Raw genomic sequence first — 19112 nt, 5'->3', positions numbered from 1 at the left:
GTTCTATGTCTTCTTTTTCCTTCTTGCTACAAGACAAACACATACATATTGAATCTCTGTGTTTTTTCAGAATAATTCAAATATTTAAAACTTTGTTCTGAGCTTCTAATAATACTTTTAATAATGGCATGACTTTTTAATGATAATGATTACAAATCATAGTCATAACTAACACATACGGAGTCATTGCTAAGTGTTAGACTATCTAAATATTTCATAAGCCTAATCTCACTTAGTTTTCTCAACAACCTAATGAAATATGTACACTTTTTTTTTTTTTTTGAGCTCAGATCAAGTGTAGAAATCTTCATAGTTGTAAATGTCAAGAGTAAAACCTTTCCATCATGGCTCAGAACTGATTCGTCTTTCATCTATACACATACCTCCTCCACCCTCATTCCAATGTCACTCATTAAGTCATCAGTTATACACTGTCATCTTGGCATACACAGCTGCTGACGTAAGTCTTTACTGTTCTAAGTTACCTTTCCTTCTCAGAACTATGGAGATCATGCATCAGGTAGACCAGAAGGGCTTCTGATAATCAAATTTGGGCTATTTTCATCATCGATCCACTTCAGTAAGAGCAGATCTCAGAGAGCACTCATTCTTTTTATTCCACAGATGGGAAGATGATCCCCAAAGAGATATATAACTTGACCAAGATCACACAGCTTATAAACAGAAAACTTACAAGTTTAGAGCCTCAGTATATAAGACAACGCTAGAGAAATTTGATGGCATAGCTAACTGAACTTAAAACTCTTATTTTAAAATTGCAAGGCTCCATTAAATTATAACAGGTTCCTGTTGGGAGAGTGGAAATAATTGTGGACATTTCTCCTCACAGTTCCAAGCAATGCTCTTGCATATCTGGGACTCCAGTGAATGTCTGATAGACAAGTAAATGAATCAATAATAAAATAGAGACGAGGGATGCCTGGGTGGCTCAGTTGGTTAAATGTCTGCCTTTGGGATCCCAGGATACTGGGATTGAATCCCATGTTGGGCTCCTTGCTCAGAAGGGAGTCTGCTTCTCCCTCTCCCTCAGTCCCTCCCCTTGCTTGTGCTCTCTCTCTCAAATAAAAAATAAATAAACAAATAAATAAATAAATAAATAAATAAATAAATAACTTTAAAAATTCAAAAAAATACAGAGGAAAAGCTAATGCCATAGTAATTTAGAATAACTATTTCTTTATTATCTTCAAGCATATTCGAAGTATTAAAGTGAGGGTATCTGTTGATACTATGTAGTATGATTTCAGTGTTTTGCATTGTTGACTATGTGTGGATCATCTGTGTTCCATTTTAATTTTTCTATTGAAAATGTGCGATGTGTTTTGTATTACCTTTATCTGGATTTGCCCTGGTGCCTGAGATGCAGGATCGAAGTGTTTGGCTGGTAGGAGTTGAGAATGAATTGCCCAAAAGCTGTGACACTTTGGCATGTAGATGATTTGAGCTGAAAACAATCAAGGCTCAAACACTCAGGAAGAAAATTTGACTTTTCCCTAACTGCCTAAAGGAAGTTAGAGGACCTGCTCCACAAATAGAGTTATGACCGTCGATGGTGAATATACCGCATTTACTCTTTTGTCTTTGAACTTTTCATATATGCGGGATTCCTATACATCCAAAATTAACATTGATCTTCTCCTATTAATGTCTCACATCAATTTAACTTTTAGACCAATCAGAAGAATCTTGAAGGGTAGAGAAAATTTCCTCCTCAACAAGCATATTGAGTAGAAAAGAAAACAAGCATTCACGTGGCAGCAGGATAACTCCTTGGACTGTCTGATTTCTCTATTTGCTTGCTGTTCAGAAGAACACCTTTAAAAAAAAAAAGATTTTATTTATTTACTTGAGGTAGAAAGAGAGAGAAAGAGCACAGCAGGAGAAGCTGCAGAGTGAGAGGAAGAAGCAGACTCCCCGCTGAGCAGGGAGCCTAATGCAGGACTCGATCCCAGGACCCTGAGATCATGACCTGAGCAGAAGGGAGACACTTAACCCACTGAGCCACCCAGGGGCCCCCAGAACAGCTCTATGAAACTGCTCCTCATACATTTTTTCTTGCTTCGGGAAATCAGATCATGGTTCCGATCTAACAGTGTGGCTTTCACACAAACTTTGGGCTATCTTGGCAGTGTTCCCATGTGTAGATCATTGAGAATTGACTAAAATATATACATTTTCCTTTATGATAATCAATAGCAATATGGTTGTAAAGAAAATTAAGTTGCTTTCTCCTTGAGGTGTGAAGAAATTGAATTTATAAAACTGTGGTGTCAAATTCTTTGGGAAAAAAATAACACTACAACACTGATTCTATCACTCCATTTGTTCTTCATTATCTGAAGTCTAAATTCACATCTTCCAAGCCCTAGTCCCAACATTATTATCACCCTTAAATCCCACTTCTTACATATATATGCTATGCAAGGCCAAACTGGACTATAATAATTTCCTGGACATTCACTATATTTTCAGTTCTTCCTCTCTGTAGGCATTTTCTGACCACCCTACCAAAAATATCATCCTTTATTATTTTTTATTTCCTTGCTATCCTTTTTCTTCTTGACCCTGCTTTCTTTTTTTTTTTCCCCATAGCACTGACATTATATGATATATTTGCTTATTTCTGCCATTTAGCACCTGGAAGACTGCTCAATCAGTATTTGTTGAATGAATGAATAATTTTCTAAACCATCAAGTAACTTCAATTCTCCAAATTGAAAAAAAAAACACCTCATTTTTCAGGAGCTTTAGAGTGGTATGGTGGGTCAGTTCGTACTTAGCAGGCTTTGCAGTTTAAGAAGGTTTTCGTTTGTTGTTGTTTTTTAATTTTATTCAGAAATGACTGTGTCTATTAGGGAAACTTACCACCAGTTCTAACAAATTGACCACCATCAATTCTAGGAAGTTTTATACAGTTTCTTGTACCTAACAAGGATTTTTGGTCACTTACTGCCATGCTGTCAAAGAAAGCCAGATGTGGCTTGAATGGGAATGAAACTCTCTGATATATTATTTACACTGTGTTTTTATTTTGCCCATCGGTGGTGGCCTGTGATGACTAAGTAGCATTATGTACCAGTGGGAAGTTGCAGACCTATTGCTATAGCAGCCAAGAGACTTTATATCTATTTGGGATTTCGATGAAACATTTCCTTAAAACTGAATTAAGCCAGTTAGAGATAGCATTATTTTTTCTAAATTAAAAAAAAATCCTACAAAGAATTAAAAGAACAGTATAATGCATACACATATATCTTTCCCCTAGAAGTTCTAATTTTTATCAGTTTGTCACATTTGCTCTAAAATTTTTATCAATATATACATTTTAAATTCATACCTTTTTTGCTGAGATATTTGAAATTAAGTTGCAAACATAATGATATTTTACTGTAAATACTTCAACATGTATTTCATGAGAACAAGGACTTCTTTTTATATGAACACAATATCATCTCCATATCTAGGAAATTGCATTTTAACACAATTATATCTAATATACAGTTTCATTCAAATTTCTCCCTTTGTCCCAGCCATGTGTGTTCTTTTTAATTGTGTGAATGTGGCTTTTATTATTTGTTAGTTTGCAACTAATCAAGGATCTCAGTTTGCATTTAGTTGTCATGTCTCTTTAGTCTCCTTTTACCTTCTTTTTTAAAAAGATTTTATTTATTTATTTGGGAGAGAGAGAGGAGAGGGAGAAGCAGACTGCACTGAACGGGGAGCAGAATGTGAGGCTCGATCCCAGGACTCCAGGATCGTGACCTGAGCCAAAGGCAGATGCTTCACCAACTGAGCCCCCCAGGTTCCCCTAGCCTCCTTTACCTATAGCCATTCATTTGTCTCTTCTCTTCTTTTCCCTGTTTTTATTTTATTTTGTTTTTTCTTTTATAAACTTTGTAAGTTTGTCAAATCCAGGGCAATTGTTTTGTGAAATATATATATATTTTTTGTTTTGTTTTGTTTTGTTTTATGAAATATTCTACAGTCTGGACTTGTTTTCTCATGACTAGTTTCAGGTTAATCTTTTTCCAGATAGCGCCGGTGGGTGGTATTGCATACTTCCCATTGCATCTTAGCAGAAGATTGATGATGCTAATTTGACCCATTACTGGTGATGCTTACTTTGGTCCCTTGGGAAAGACATTTTCAGTATTCTAAAAATACCTTTTTTCCCCTTTGTAATCAATAAATAATAGGTGAAATTTCGAGAATGTGAGAATCCTTTCATCCCATGCTTTTTATCGTCATTTGGTGATTCTTGCATAAGTCATCATTTGGTGATTCTTACACTGTGTTTGCAAATTGATGATTTTCTAATTTTAGCAGTCCTTCTACACATAATAGCTAGCATTCTTTTGTTACAGAAAGTTGTTCACTCTCCATACCCCTATACTTTTATTTTTTAATTTTTAAGATTTTAAGTAGGCTCCATACTGGACATGGAGCCCAATACAGAACTTGAACTCATGACCCCGAGATCATGACCTGAGTTGAAATCCAGAATTGAATGCTTAGCTGACTGAGCCACCCAGGTACCCCTTGACTTTTTTTTTTTTTAAAGCAATGTTATAATTTATTTCCTGTTGTTTTTTTTTTTTTTTTAGAAAAATGTCCCAGTTGTCCCACATTTGGCCAGTTGGATCTTTGAAGCTATTCCCTAAGGCTTTTTGTTAGGTTCCCATTCATCACTGAGTGCTTTCTTGCTTTCTGACACTTTGAGAACATTTAGCTTCATCAGTGATTTTCCTTGCCTCAGCCATTTCTCCAAGGAACTCTGGTTCCTTTATGTGGATAATGGTATTTAGAAACCAAGATCTTGGCACTAGATGAACACAATGATGTTAGGGTGGGCATGAGCAATTTTCACTTCTATTATATACAGTTCAGTTCCATTCTTCTTACTCTTGTTCCCACTTGTTTAATTTTGGATTTCATATAATAATAGCATTTTCTTCTCTTGTATTTTCTTCAGCTAAGTATTTAACTTCAAATGCTGCTACTGAAAATTCTCCATGATTCCTAAGGATTGGCAGAGAATGAGATTCTTTCTTTCTTCATCTGACAGTGTGAAAGCCCTAAAATGTTAAACTCCACTCAAGTCTCAGTCACCTCTGTTTGTCTTTCATCTGATTTTTTACAGATGTTTTTAAGTTCCCAAAATAAATCGGGATATTCAGTGAACCACAATATCTGAAAGATAAAGCAAGTGCTTACCTGTTTGCTTTGCCATCTGCTCTGTTTTGGATTGGGTAAGTACATATTCAATCCCCCCAAACAGCATGCATGTCTCAAATTCCCACAGTGACTGGCTTCAGTTCCATCTGGTTGATTCTTGTTATTTCATTACAACTGTTCAGATTTATAAACCCAGCAATTAAAAAAACCTTAGACATGTTAATACCTATGTTGCCCTTAACTACCATGACTCAAAAAAAGTGCGAAAGGTTTTGCAAGACATTGTTTCGTTGAAGGGACTATTATTATTTTAATGGAACATGTTATACATGTATATTATTTTAAAAGGTTTCTTTCTTTTTGGCTTTGTCAGGCCTTCATTTACAAATAGAAGATTAACTATACTTTATTTTAATTGTTCCAAATGTGATGAAGGTGAAAAGCAACAATACAAGTTCCAGCCTTTCCCTCCCTCTATCAATGTTTCTATGCAAAGATTAGGAGTGTCTGTGACTAGTTCTAGAGTGATAATTCCAATTGGCTCAGGTCCATTAACTGCAGGGAAAAACACCTGGCAAGGAGGTTGGTAGCAGCCCATTCTTGTTAACCTTTCAGCCTTCACAATAACTATCAGCAGGCACTGAGTAAGGGCCTCTAATAAACTGGCATTGAAGCTGCTGACAGCTAATAACTTTTTATGGGTTTCCAGAACTAAGTGAAAGAAAATGTTCTGATTAATTAGAATCGAAGAGTTTTTAAATCCCTTAATCCTAGAATTGGATAATTTTAGACATGTAAAATAGAATAAAGATCCATGTGTTCTCTCAGAAAACATTTTCCTGCAAGTAAAATGGATGTTCAAAGTTTACTATTTTATACTTTCATCCAGTTTAATTTTCAGCCACTGAGCTCTTTTATTTTAGTAAGAGTGAAAATAGCTAAGAAATGGGAAACGGCACCAACTTTAGAGTTAGTTATAACTAGATTCTTCTCACCTGTAGCATAATTTCTGCTGATGAATTATGGAAACTCTTTATAATGCTCAGTACATGTAGATTAGGCCTCCGTCCTGCAGGGAGGAAGAAGAGAAGAGAATTTAGAGACAGAGAAGAGAATTCTTCCTTATTCTTCTCTTATTCTCTAAGAAGAGAATTTAAGGCTTCACTGACACCCTTCTCTCTGCTTTGCCTATGAGAAAACCAAACGGTTTGCTCATGGGCTACGTCCATAAAGAGAACCTATTTGCTACCGGTTGGTTAGTGGAGGTGAAGAGGCACCGAGGAGTCCAGGAGAAGGCCGGGGGGTGTGTGGGGTGGGGTGCAGGGGAGCTTAGCGATGCTCCTCCTGCAAAAGCCTGGTCAAGAAGCCACTTCCTTCTGTGTCAGCCCAGCAGCGCTCAGAAGGCGGACAGAGAGCAGCGGAGGCCGCCGTCCTGAGGCTGACTTGGGGCAAAGACGGTGGAACCATCCCTACACCACAGCAGGAGGTTCGGAGGGACCAGCCGCAGCTGACCACGCAGCAAGAAGGTCGTCAAGTTCTACCGACCATAATGGCCCAGGTTGGGGGGGAATAAAATGAAGAGTGAGGAGGGTTTCCAGGGACAGTGAGTGGAGACCCGGGTCAGAAGAAACCGCCCAGTCCTTCATCTTCTCTGCGCCTTCTTTACACCTCGTGACAGCGTTTACCTCCGATCGCTTCTGGTCCTCAAATGTGTGGGTTTCTTCCCCCATCAAGCAGTTCTATAACCCTGGCTGAGGTGTGTCACAATCTAACTTCATTCTGACACTATCTGCAGGAGGTGACATTAGATCCCGCAGGCTCCGGGCTCAGTCTCACAAGAGGCTTCCTGCTTCAGGGGACAACTGCGAGTAGTAGGTCTCCAGGTTACCCACACTTGGCTACAAGTTGGAGGTTCATGACCTCCTTCCCCTTGGATTTTTTTTTTTTTAATGTTCTAGAGAGGCTCGCAGAACTTAGGAAATATTTACTTAGGTTTACCAATTTATTAAAGGATATGATAAAGTGTGCAGATGAACAACTAGGTGGAGACATACAGAGGATGAGGTCTGGGAAGGGGGTTCCTGAATACAGGAGCTTCTGTGCCCAGACAACTGCGGTACCTCACCCTCCTGCTGTCCATGTGTTCACCAGCCTGGAAGTTCTCTGAATCCTGGACTATTGGGATTTTTATGGAGGTTTCCTCATGTAGTTATGACAGATCATTAACTCCATTCTTCTCCCCTTTCTGATGTGGGAACAGGGTGTGTGTGTGTGTGTGTGTGATGGGACTGAAAATGCCGAACTTGGAATCATGGCTTGGTCTTTCTGGTGATCAGCTCCCATCCAGGAGCCCACTCAGTAGCCTCCTTAGAAAAAGAGACGCTCCTAGTACTCTTGTCACTTAGCAGTTGGCAAGGGTCCTGGGAGCCCTGTGCCAGGAACCAGGGGTAGAGATCAATATGTGTATATTAGCTGTTATCGCCCAGGACCTTAGTAGAGGGAGGTGAAGGCGCCACACCGCTTTCCATCTTCTCACCCAGTCTTCAAGAGCCTGGTGAAAACCGTTCTCTTAGCTGTTTGTGTATGGGAAGTAAGATGCTGCAGAAACAAATTAACTAAAATCCTTTGTTCTCAGCACAGAAGGGCCTTTGAAATTTAAAAAAAAAAATTTCAAGTTTGCAAATATTTACTAGTGGAAAAAAAATAAGTAGGAGAATACTTTGAGATATTAACTGTAGTTCTTTATAGTCGGTGACACTTGTTCTAGAGAAGGCAGCTACAATATTTCACATTAATGTTTCAGGGAGTGGGTATAACCAGTATCAGAAATAAGAGGGAAAATATTAAGCAACTTTTGAAAGGACCTTTGAAATTCCTCATTAGGGGAAAAGCCTTTTGGACTTTTCCAAAGCTAAAAAACAATCAATGGAATTGTAAGAACATGTGATTGACAGAATCAGTATTTTCTGTGCTCTCCGATTCAATAAAAATCTAAGTGGACTGAGAAGAGGATAAGCAAGAACATTCACCTATAGTAGCCCCTGAGTTCTGTTGGTCTGCCCTTGCTTGAGAAATGGGGAGGCGTAGACAGACCCGATTTCACAGCAAGATCCAGTTCCCCTTTCTCACTGCATCCCATGATCCAGACCTCCCCCTTTGTTCCCAGAATCGTGTGGACACAAAAGTCAGGGTGGGGGACATGTGTAAGATGAGAGAACCTGGAGCAGCCTCACAGTTTCCCACAACTCATAGTGGTGACGAGCCTCTGGTGGCTTCCGTGCCTTCTGGGGACCATAGAAGTACTAGAAGGAGCCCAGCCTGGAGAGTTCCTCCAGGGAGGAGCATGAGAACATGCCAGAGGCCACCTGCCTTGGTCAGCATCTGAGGATTCAATGGAATGTGCTCATCTCAAAGGGTGCAGACAGGAAGAGCTCCTGAGTAAGGACCAATACCCTCCCCTCGCTCCCCAGTACCAAAGCATTAGGTAAGAACCCTAGATTTATGGCAACACCCCTGGAATAAAGGATATGGTTTGACTTGGTTAAGATTTTATTTTAGTCACCTGATCAAATGGAGACTGAAAATATAAAATTAAGTTGGAGTATTGAAAAATAAGCAAATTCACAATTCTTGTCCACCTGGGTTTTGTGGAGTAAGATCCATACTGATTACATTTTGTATTTATGTTATTTGCGTGTCAGCTTCAATAAATTCTATTAGAATGTGAATTCCCAAAGGATAGTGGTTACTTCTCTTTCGTCTTTCTGACTTCCAGGTATCTTGAAAATACTAGGAGCTTAATCCAAAGGCTGCATGAAGGAGAAGCAAAACAGAGGAGTCTAACAACTTGGGCCCATGGATATCCAGTCTCAATATCCAATAGAGCTTTACTTTTGAAGTACTGTCTTCACTTAGTTTCCAACATTCTTGGCTCATCGAACCTTCTTTCTACCTTCTTGTCAACTCTTATTTTCTTGAGCTGGTTTCTCCTCTCTTAATCTTGTGCAGTCTCCAGGTTATGGTTTCCACCTGTGTGCTGACGACTCATGCATTTATGTATCTGGCTCATGTTTCTTTCCTTATCTTCAAATGCCCCCTTAACTTTTGCATCTGGATGTCTAATAGGCTCCTAAAACTGACCCTGTCTACCACTGAGCTCCTGATGTATTCCCCCATGCCAACCGCTCTGGCGTTTTGTTGCCATCTCAGCAAGTGACAGTTTTCTATTCCCAGCTTCTCAAACCAAAATGCCTGGTGATGTGCCTGACTACTCTTTCTCTCTTCAGCCTCATATCCAAGTCCAGAGGGAAATAAATCTCTTTGGTCCTACCTTCAAATATACCCAGCATCTGTCTTCATGTCTTCATGTCTACTGCTACCACCCAAGTCCAAGCTACCATCTTCTCTTGCCTAGATGATTGTAACAGCATCCCAGCTGGCCTGTCTTGTCAAATTTGTCGTCCTGTAGACATTTATCAACAACGGTGGCCAAAGTGATCCTATTAAATTATCATCAGATTAGTTCACTCATCTGCACCAAATTTTTCCATGACTTTCTTAAAAAATTTATTTATTTATTTATTTATTTATTTATTTATTTATTTATTTATTTATTTATTTATTTAAGAGAGCAAGCATGGAGGGAGAGGGAGAAGCAGGTTCCCTGCTGAGCAGAGAACCCAATGTGGGCTCCATCCCAGAACCCTGAGCCAAAGGCAGGTGCCTCACCAACTGAGCCCCCAGGCCCTCCATGGCTTTCTAATTCAGAGTAAAACTCAAAAGCCTCACTGTAACTCCTTCTATGTGATCTGGCTCCACATGACCTCTCAACCTTCAATTTTTCCTCTTAGGACATCGGCAACTCTGGCTTCCTTGTCCTTCCCACACATATCAGATGTATTCAGGAAGTCCTCTGCACTAAGTACTCTCACAGTTTGGAACATCCTTCCCTATTACATTGACATGGTTAAAGCTCCCTCACCTCCTTTGTATTTTTACTCAAAACCCAGCTTTTAATAAGACTTTACTGGCCACGTGATCTAAAATTTTAATGCTTACCTTCACATTTCATAGGGCTTTCTCTGTTTTATAATTCCTTCTTAGACCACACCATTTAGTCTCATATATTTTACCTTTTTATCTTGTTTATCGTCTGTCTCCTGCTTGACAGTGTTCTGTTCACTACATGATGTCTTGCCCCACAATAGTGCTTGACATATGGCAAGTACTCAGTAAATATTCGTTGAATAATCATTTAGTAAATAATGAGTATTTACTAAATCATCATCAGGTTCTTTTTTAGTTATATTAATTCATGGCCACATTAAAAAAGAACTATTTCACTAACAAAATTTTTCAACATGGTGTTTATTCATCACAGAACCCAACATTAAGAATGCTTCTGTAGCACAACTTTGCATATGATAAAGTATTACTTTTCTCCTAGTAAATATACTTTCTGAGCACAATGCTATCTGGAAAAAGCTCTGTTAGTAATTAACATGAAGGTTATTTTGCCTCATTATAAATTGGTTCTTTATCCTAGAATGGTTTTTGGACCAAATCATAAAATAAGCATTTTGCTTTTGAATAAAGGCTGTATCTTGTAGACTATTTTCTGTTTGCTTTGTTGTTGCGGTTTTTTTTTTTGTTTTGTTTTTTTTTTTTTTTACTTACCTTGTTCTCTTGTGCTAGGATTTTTAACCTCCTCGTTTCTATCCACAGAAACCTATGTCTTAAGAGTGAAATATTCTTAATACTTCCTAAATTAATTTTCTTATCAATAAACTGATTTTTTTCGGCAGCCTGTGCACTATCAGGGAAGGAGAGAAGGACAATACTCTCTCTGAATGAAGGAGAATATGATGTTGGAGGCACGAGTAATGGAATTTTAATCTACCTTCCAATGCTTCAAAGCCCCACAGAGAATGGGGGAGGAAGCTTGCTGCAAATATAAACAGGAAAAGCAAGGGCAGACTGGCTGTAGCCTTGCTCAGCATTTGGTAATTCTGTAGGAAGCTAATGTTTCCAGGCTGCTCTGGCCAATATGCCACAGCTCGGCACAGGCATTCGGTTTGGTGGAGAGAGGATGTGATATCACTGACACAAGTGCATGCCTCTTTCAGTTTCAGAACGCATGGGCCTTGGATTAAGACCACAAAGGAACCTAGTATGTTGAGAGCAACCTGGGGCCAACGATAAGACATGTGGCAGCAGCTGTGAGGGGTCTGCAGAATCAGGGAGTGGAGGGAAGAGTGTCAGCTTGGAGGGTTAAGAGGTCCGACCAAGCTGAGGAGTTTAAGATCCCCGCGTACAGCCATCTAACAACTGGGCCAACTCTTAGTGATCACTCCCAGAGATTAGCTTGGGGTGAGGAACCTCCCTGTCCCAGGGCCCAAGGCCAAGTAAAGTGTCCCCACTGGTATACAACACACCTGGGGGCAGCAAATTGTAGCCCAGAGCAAGGATAGCTTCCTGCCTATTTCCATGTGTCCTATAAGCTGAGAATGGCTTTTACAGTTTTAAATGGTTGAAAAAAATATTTTATAGCAGCCCTTGAATGATATATGAAAATAGTATTTCATAGAAAGCCTTCACAAATAAGGCTTTATTGGAACGCAGCCATACTCGTCATTTACCTCTTGACTACGGTCACTTTCCTCCTGCAGAGTTGAAGCATTGCAGGAGGGTCTATATGGCCAGGAACGCCCCAAATATACCGTCTGACCATTTAGAGGTCGAGTTTGCCCACTCTGGCGTGCACCGTCTTGGAAGGCAGCCTCAGGAGAAAGAGAAGAATCTGAAAAACCGAGTTATAACCTCAAAGGGACGGAGTTACACCCCCAGAGGCCACTGAACTATTGAATTCATTGCATTTAATTGAGACAAAAATTACGATTGGCCGGCAATCCTGGGGAGGCCCGTGCTTCCCACATTACTATGATTTTAAAAGAGAAGAAATTGGGTGCCTGGGTAGCTCAGTGGTTGAGCGTCTCCCTTTGGCCCAGGGCGTGATCCCGGGGTCCTGGGATGGTGTCCCCCAACGGGCTCCCTGCACGGAGCCTGCTTCTCCCTCTGCCTGGGTCTCTGCCAGTCTCTCTCCGTCTCTCATGAATAAATAAATAAAATCTTTTTTAAAAAAATAAAAGATAAGGGCAGCCCTGGTGGCATAGCGGTTTAGTGCCGCCTGCAGCCCGGGGTGCGATCCTGGAGACCAGGGATCGAGTCCCACATCCGACTCCCTGCATGGAGCCTGCTTCTCCCTCTGCCTGTGGCTCTGCCTCTCTCTCTCTCTCTGTGTGTCTCTAAGAATAAATAAATAAAATATTCAAAAATAAATAAATAAAAGAGAAGAAATGGACATAGTTAAGAATTTATGTTAATTAAAGACACACCTGCATCAATAAGCCAAGAGGAAAGGAAAATGGAAGTAATCACCACTCCTTAAACTTAATCTTGAATTTAAACATCGCTATTGATTAGGGTTATCCTCTCTCTTATTAGATACATTGCAGGGATACCATTAATAAATGTTCCCTTACTCATTATGTATTTTCAGTGTTGAATAAAGTATTTTTATTTTACTTAATCCCTAAAAACAATTCTCAAGTCTGTGTAACTTCAAAGCCTCTACTTTTAAATTGAGAATAAGTTAAAGCTCCTAACCACTACTTCGCCCTACTTTGTACATTTGAAATACATTTTTTTTGTAAATGAGTTAATTTTTTCTCTCTCTCATTATTTTTAATAATTGTTGAGTTTTCTATACATAGATCCTTAAAGGCTTCAGTAGCCTACTCTTTTTTTTTCTCTAACCCTCAAGGTTAAATGGCCCAGTTTAGCTAGGCCAGCATTCTTCTTGGTAGAGGAGATAGTAACTCAGTGTACGGAGTTAACCTTGAAGTTATTCGATGTTAAATCAGTTTTACTTAGGGATGTTTTTTTTCACCCCCCCCTCCAAGGTCCCTTTTATTCTGTCAAACAATTTGCTGTCAAACTAAATGATGCATTTAAATACAATGACCAGAGATAATGACTGTGACAGGGGAGAGGCCAGAACAATTGCTACCGTAATGTCATTCTGATCCGAATGACCCTGTTATGTTGGAGTCATGATAGGAGGGGTGTCAAGTCATGGTAACTCACCACTTTTTTCAGCCAAATAATGGAAGTTTCTGGTGGACCAGCTTTTAAAGAAAAGTTGCCTAAGGGGTAAAGTATATTTTATAAGACAGGCTCAGGAATGATGACAATACCAGCCATGAGTAGAATGTATGTAAGAACAACATACTCAAGTTGATCATTGAACCGAATGAGATTCAGATCTGTTTCTTACTGGGACTTATACAGCACGGGAAAATAATGAGCAAGAACAATTGTGGCTACCAGAATGTCTTGGCTATGTTCTGAAATAAAATGATACTTTACAAGATATTTTTCAAAGACAGTTGGGTTTATGAACTTAGAAGTTGGATTTTTATAGAGGAAAAAAGTAATTGCAGAGCTTTCAGACTACATGATAGTCTAACAGAATGATATCCTTTCTTCCCTTTCTCCCTTCCTGTATTCCTTCCTTTCTTATTTCCTTCCCCTTCTTTCCTTCCTACTTCCTTCCTTCCCTCCCTCCTTCTTTCCTCCCCACCCTCTTTTATTAAGATGAGAATATCTTAGAGGCTATTATTATTTGGCTAACTTGCATAAAGGAAGAGCTTATAATTTTACCTTCCAGGTGTCAGTCGTATGAATTTAGCACCTATATATATTTGATTTCAATTAATTAATCTCCAAAAGAAATGGTCTATACTTTACAACTTCTGCCATTTTTTTCATGCATCATTGACCAGATTTTTTTTTTTGCCTTATAAGCCACTAGAAAAACATCAGAAAGTTTGATTTCTTAAATTTTGTTCAGTGATACTCTCTATATATTCTTAATTGATTTCAAAGCAGAAAGTTCATAATCTTCCTCCTATTTCTTTTTCTCCCATTTAATATGCAACCTAATCTTAATGCATGAATATGGAGTCTGTTGAGGCTAGAGTTTGATTTTGCGATCTTTTGTGGCCTTGGATATTTTTCCTTTAATAAGAAGAATGATATTTTTGTTTTATACCCAGAAGCCACATTTAAAGTACATTATCTATCAAAACTCATCAAATAACCAATTTGCATGTCTTTATGTCATTTATATATCCTTTTCTCAATAATAGAATATGTAATTTTCTTTTATTTATCTGAAATATTAATCCTACATTCTGTAGCAAAGAAAAAATTTTTTTTGCCTTTACTTTTTCAAGTTCTCTCCTGGGACCCCTGTAACAAAAGACAGATTGACAAGAGAAAAAAACAGGAGTGTATTCGTGTTGCAAGATTTCTTCTCCTTTGGTGCCCACAGTTCTTGGCCACACTGCTTTGAAGAATGAAGAGGTGGACCAGACAAAGAGTGGTGGGCAGCAAAGCAACATTTATTGAGCAATAACACAGAGCTCCCAAGGAGGGAGGGGACCCATGAGGGTTGCCACTGGAGTTTCTAAATCTAGGGATTTTTATGGAGTCTTTGGTGTGGGTTATTCTAATCTGATAAGCCCTCCATGTGCCTGTCACTCAATCAGGTTTTTGTCCAGGCACTCATCCACCTATTTACCTCTCAGGTAGTTGTTCACATGGGAGAAAGTGGAGGACTCCTTCCAGGGGGGGTGTAAAATCCATTTAAGGGTAGTTTCATCTTATGGCAGGGCCCCTTGTCCCTGCCTGCTTTTCTTCTACTATGTTTATTAGTATGTATAACTCATCTGTACAGGGGACATACCCAGGGAAGGATGACTGACTCTTAGATGTGGCTTCGAATTTAGGCTTAAATACCATCTTCCGCTAAAGACAAAGGGAAGAAGGTGCAAGGAAGGCCGGTTGTAGGGAGGTAACAAGGAACAGTATGGTAAACAAGAGTAAGGTTTGTGGGCACCTGGGTGGCTCAGTGTTTGAGCGTCTGCCTTCAACTTAGTTTGTGATCCTGGGGTCCTGGGATCGAGTCCCACATCAGGCTCCCTGCAGGGAACCTGCTTCCCCCTCTGCCTGTGTCTCTGCCTCTCTCATGAATAAATAAATTAATTAATTAAAAAAAGAGTAAGATTTGTTATTCAGATTTAAGTTGATCCCTCCCCCATCAATAGGAGTTTCTAGGGAGTCATCCTTTTGTTTTTCGGTCTACCTTTACATGTGGAGAGTTTCTTTATAAACGTAAATTTCCCTTGCAAAAGGGTAAGTTCTATTGTATTTTCAGAGCTTCTCTTGTGTCTGCTGTTTCTCAAAATAATCAGTTCAAAATAATCCTTATGTCAAAGTGGCATATTTTGGGGTGGCATATTTTCACACCCTTCACTCCCTTTTAGTTTCGATATTTATAACTCTTACTTTTATGATCAAAGGGAAAATAATTTTGAAGAAATGTCAACAGAAGTTAAAAGCAGTTTGTAAGAAGAAACTTCTATATAGGATATTTGAAGAAGTGGATTTAAATATTTAATAGTAACTAGTGAATTGCAACTTAAAAAAAGAACCAAAGTACTGAAAGCAAGTGAGCAAGAAAACATCCAGCTTTTCCTCTATTTGGTGACTTCTCCCATTGCATTTGACGGTATTTCCAGTCTTGCTTAAAGTGCTAAAGTAAAATTCAGCATAACTCTTCCTCCTAATTTTGGTACCAGTGATCGTCTCTATTTTCTGAAATGTTCTCACTTCTCTCTTACAGCACACTGTTGTTGATTTTCTTCCTATCTCTAAGCTCTTCCATGTCTTTATTTTCCCCTTCAATGAGTATTTTTCTAAATGTGATTCTTTGTTAATCTGCATGCATAATAATCATTATAATTGGATTCCTACTAACAATGCTGCTTTTTGGCCCCCGGTTCCGGCCTTCTAAAGAGAAATCTCCTAGTGATGGAGCCTGAGAATCTGCTTATAGTTCCTCTGAGTGTGCCTGAAGCAGAGTGAAGTTTGAGATCTGCTACCTTAAATGATGGGCTATTTCAGAGTTTTCCCGCAATTTTCCTCAGTCACATCAGAAAACTCCCTCCTGCCCCCAAACACTCTTCACCTCTTCTGGGCTCCGTGCTGTGTCCCCTCCGGTCTCGTTCTTGAGTCTCAGGTTCTCCCTCGTGGCAGGGCTCACAGAAGTGTCAAATTCCCCTTGAATGTGGTCTTTGTCCTGCTTCTCCTTTGTCAGTGGTGGGCATCCCTTCTACCCGGACAGCTGCCAGTGCCAGGAAGGGGGAGGAACTCTCATTTCTGTCCTTTTTCCTAGATTCATTCACTAATAGTCTCCTATTAACTCTGCTTCCGACTCATGGTGTATTTTACCCAATTGTCTCTAGCACCACTTTTTTTTATGGTTTTTATTTATGTTTTATTTTTTTTTGTGTTCTATGTTTCCTCTAGTCCGTAAGAAAGTCCCATGCCATCCCTTTCTGAGATTTTATACAAACTCTGTCACTTTTCTGATTAAATGCTTTCAATAGCCCCCATTTGTTTTTAGTGTAAAATATCACCTCCTGAGTGTGGCTTACAATGCCCTTCATGATCTGATCATTGTTTGTCTTTCCAATTTATTTCCCAGCACTCCCAGTCTAATGCTTTATAATCTGGTCTTACTGAATTTCTTACAGTTCCTGTAGGATTCCCCACTGTTTCTTGTCTCTGGGCATTTATGGAGTACTCTTTCTTCCTGGAGACCTGTTGCCCACCCTGTCCACTGTGTAGGAAAGATGTTAGGGTTCAAAGCTGACGGCCAAGGAAGAATTCTTGAGACGTCTTGGTGCCAACAGGTGGTTTTGTTAGAGCCTGGGCACAGGACCCATGGACAGGACGAGCTGCTCTGGGGGGACCCATTATATACTTTCAAGTGGGAGGGGGTTAGGGAGAGCGTAAGCCTCTAAGGAATTTTGGAAGCAAAGTTTCCAGGACCTGGAGGGGGCCAGCTGTTGTTGAGAAAGGGTCATTTATTACTGCCTAATGAAGCCTGAGTCATGAGGCCCTTCAGACGGAGATCGGTGGGCCATGGGCTAGGGGGGTGATCGCGAGCATATATCCTGCGGGGTGTGTGGGGGGGATAGAGATAAAGGAAGTTCCCAAGGAATTTTTATATGTTAAAGTAGGGGTTTGGCCTAAGATGGCCTCTTGCCCTCAGCAAGGTATCAACGTGGCGGCAGCTGAGCTCCCAGGGGAAGGTCACTCTGCCTGTTTCAAGGACTTGTCAAAGGGCTGTAGGGAGTGAGGGAATTTTCTTTTGCCTTTGCTTCCCGCATCGGTTTCTGCTGCTCACTCGGCCTGGCGTCTTCCGGAAGCCTCCCCCCACCCAGTGGTGCAGCACCACAGCGTGGCCCAGGCGTGAAGGAAGGAGCGGTACCAGCCAACACGACTCTGACGTTGCATTTCCCTCGTCGTAGTTTAAAGAGTTGAGTCCAACCGTCACCGGTAGCTCCCGAGGAGGCTCGGTATGGAAGGGATCCTCCAAACAGAATGTGATGCTAAGGTTAGTTCCGACGTCACCGTTCACCGCTCAGAGGAGACAAACGGCTGGTGGGCACAAAGCTGCGGCTCTGTTCTCCAGAAAGAAGGGCAAGTGCCGAAGAGGAGGGAATCCGCTGTGTTTATCAGGCTTTTCCCCCTAAAGACGGATACCCCAGGGCGCTGCTCAAGTGGCCTCCTCGCCAGTCCAGCCCTGGCTGCCTCCACCGTCTCCCCAGAGGCCCAGGGCTGGTTCCACAGTGAGCAGCACCCACCTGCAGGGCCCTCCCAGCCAAGGTCAACGTCCAGGCGTCCTGGGTTTGCTGCCTCTTAAGGGAGCCTCCTGCTACTTTGCATGCTACTTGTTTCCTGAGCAGGAGAAACACTGCTTAAAAGGATTAATTTGGCTGGTGCTCCAGAGAATTTGGAAGGTAAACAACTGTTTCTTTTTTGTCAATATGGCAATTAAGAACGAAGAGATTAAAGAAAGAAAAGTAAATGCAGCTTTTATTTCTACAGTAGACTGATAGGCTGGTGAGTCACTGCATAGGCAATGAGCACCAGAGTAGCTCGGGATTAACACACCAGTTCAGGGGGAAAGGTCTCTCTTCCTTCAACTCATTTCACCCCAAAGTTCCCAAACACAGCATAGACTGAAGCTTGCCAACTTAGAATTGGGAATTTGCGTTCGTTCATTTGATTGTGCTTAAGAATGTTTTTATGGCAGGGACATGTATCTGCATGAAAATTTGGTTTCAAGTGAAAGCAAATTTTTCCACAGCCAGAAGTGAAAAAATTAACAACTAAACTAATGAGAAAATTGTTTATTTTATTATACATGAGAAAAAATATAAACATATAATTATCGTATTAGAGTAAATGATCCACTAGGAGTATTACTAGTTGGTAGGAAATCATGGTCTCACAAAGTGACTACTAGTTCCGACTTTATTATCAGTTCACCAATCCATGAGCATGGCAAACTGCTGAATCTTTCTAAGACTTTTTCCTTATATTTTAGAGAGTGGCCTTCTTCACCATTGGTTGTTCAGGGCTATTATAATTCATTGTACTCCCTTATTGACACTTGACACATGATAAACACTGAATAAATGCTCATTAAAGAGAATATAGAATTAAAAAGCAAATGAAATACGTATATGAAAGAATTGTGGATGACTCTACAAATGTAATTACTTTTATTTTCCTCCATGATAAATCTTCTTTCAAATTTTACTGTCAGAAATTAATGGGTAAATTAAAACCACATTATACAGACATTAAATTTGCAATATTTTTAAGATTCCATTTGGCAGTCTATTGAGATTGACCTTATCTATAAACCTTCAGAGTCATTTATAGGAGTAAATTTTATTTATAAACAATTGGAATCACTTAAAACCCGATTTTATAAT

At 39.9% G+C, this 19112-nt stretch overlaps 2 long non-coding RNA genes and 2 other non-coding genes across 5 annotated transcripts in view; 1 reads left to right on the top strand and 3 right to left on the bottom strand.

The window, feature by feature from the left end:
* Positions 1-281: 281 nt before the first annotated feature.
* On the bottom strand, positions 282-351 carry LOC140625275 (small nucleolar RNA U2-30). The gene has a single exon (XR_012024628.1). It is a non-coding gene; the product is annotated as a small nucleolar RNA U2-30 (small nucleolar RNA).
* A 141-nt stretch (positions 352-492) lies between these two features.
* On the bottom strand, positions 493-573 carry LOC140625277 (small nucleolar RNA U2-19). Its single transcript, XR_012024630.1, has one exon. It is a non-coding gene; the product is annotated as a small nucleolar RNA U2-19 (small nucleolar RNA).
* Positions 574-1236: 663 nt separating this feature from the next.
* Positions 1237-17943, bottom strand: LOC140625215 (uncharacterized). Of its 2 annotated transcripts, XR_012024593.1 has the most exons (4): positions 16289-17943; positions 6192-6265; positions 5236-5370; positions 1237-1836 (listed from the first exon to the last, which is right to left on the bottom strand). It is a non-coding gene; the product is annotated as an uncharacterized lncRNA (long non-coding RNA). The 2 variants fall into 2 exon arrangements; XR_012024592.1 differs by lacking the exon at positions 5236-5370 and having other exon boundaries at positions 16289-17940.
* LOC140625214 (uncharacterized) overlaps positions 17600-19112 on the top strand; it is a 125235-nt gene continuing 123722 nt past the window's right edge. Inside the window, exon 1 of the long non-coding RNA XR_012024590.1 lies at positions 17600-18128. This is a non-coding gene — a long non-coding RNA (uncharacterized lncRNA). The remainder of the gene's footprint in view (positions 18129-19112) is intronic.

Source organism: Canis lupus, chromosome 35 (assembly GCF_048164855.1).
Source record: "Canis lupus baileyi chromosome 35, mCanLup2.hap1, whole genome shotgun sequence".
Taxonomy (NCBI): Eukaryota; Metazoa; Chordata; class Mammalia; order Carnivora; family Canidae; genus Canis; species Canis lupus.
Note: the sequence above shows the minus strand (reverse complement) of the source record. Positions and strands in the feature narration are given on the sequence as shown.